The 862-nt window shown below is 32.5% G+C and overlaps 1 protein-coding gene across 1 annotated transcript in view; it reads right to left on the bottom strand.

Moving 5' to 3' along the window:
* Positions 1-862, bottom strand: part of LOC119593021 (N-acetylneuraminate 9-O-acetyltransferase-like) — a 28,303-nt gene that overhangs the window by 4,441 nt on the left and 23,000 nt on the right. The window lies entirely within an intron of this gene.

The following is an 862-nucleotide window of genomic DNA, read 5'->3' as shown; positions in this document are numbered from 1 at the left end:
AAATAATGCATAAGAACCAATCAGATACTGGGATCAGTTGGAATTAAGTATTACATATCAACTGTGGGGCATATCTGTTTGGGCAAATATGATATAACACAGCTGCATTAACTGGATAGCTACCTATTAATGGGAAAGGTTCTGACTGCATGTATATAATGGTAAAGAGAGGTCAAATATTTGCATAAATACAATGTTGAATGTAAATTCCACTTTACTAACACCTATTGATTATGAAATACATCATATAACACAGAGACTAAGAACAGGGTGTAGAAATAATTAATTTTCCATTCAAATTATTGTAAATTTATCCATTATTTGTGCAGTAAAGCCTTGGGTTTGGCATGTTCATATTTGGTGACCTTAACCAACTGATGCCTTGCATTGCATATGGCAACTGTTTATGGGTTAATGGCATGTTATTTTTCTCACATATAGGGTGTTCATTGATATTTAATGGTATTGATGCTAAAGAAAAAAATTCATAAGTGACTTTTGTCATTTGCAGATGTGTGAGGGAAGAGCTGGCTCATCATGAGGTGGATGAGAGTCAATGAGTGTCATTATCCCAAAATAAATAGTGAAAATACAAAAAAAAAAATTATTTGCTATCCCTTACTTACATATTATGGTATTTGAGAATGTTTCACTGCAAAAGTTTTTGGATGCCAAAGAAGCAATATAGTGAGGAAACTCTGCTGCATCCATACAAATTAGATTTTTTCCATGTTAAAAAAATTGCATCTGGTGATTACCCATTTGGCAAGCTTTTTTCAGCAATGTAAAGCTTTACTGTGCTTTATCTACCAATTTCTATAAAATTCATGAATCTAAAACCAGACACAATATACAGTTGGAT

The sequence above is a fragment of the Penaeus monodon genome, chromosome 31 (assembly GCF_015228065.2).
Source record: "Penaeus monodon isolate SGIC_2016 chromosome 31, NSTDA_Pmon_1, whole genome shotgun sequence".
Taxonomy (NCBI): Eukaryota; Metazoa; Arthropoda; class Malacostraca; order Decapoda; family Penaeidae; genus Penaeus; species Penaeus monodon.
Note: the sequence above shows the minus strand (reverse complement) of the source record. Positions and strands in the feature narration are given on the sequence as shown.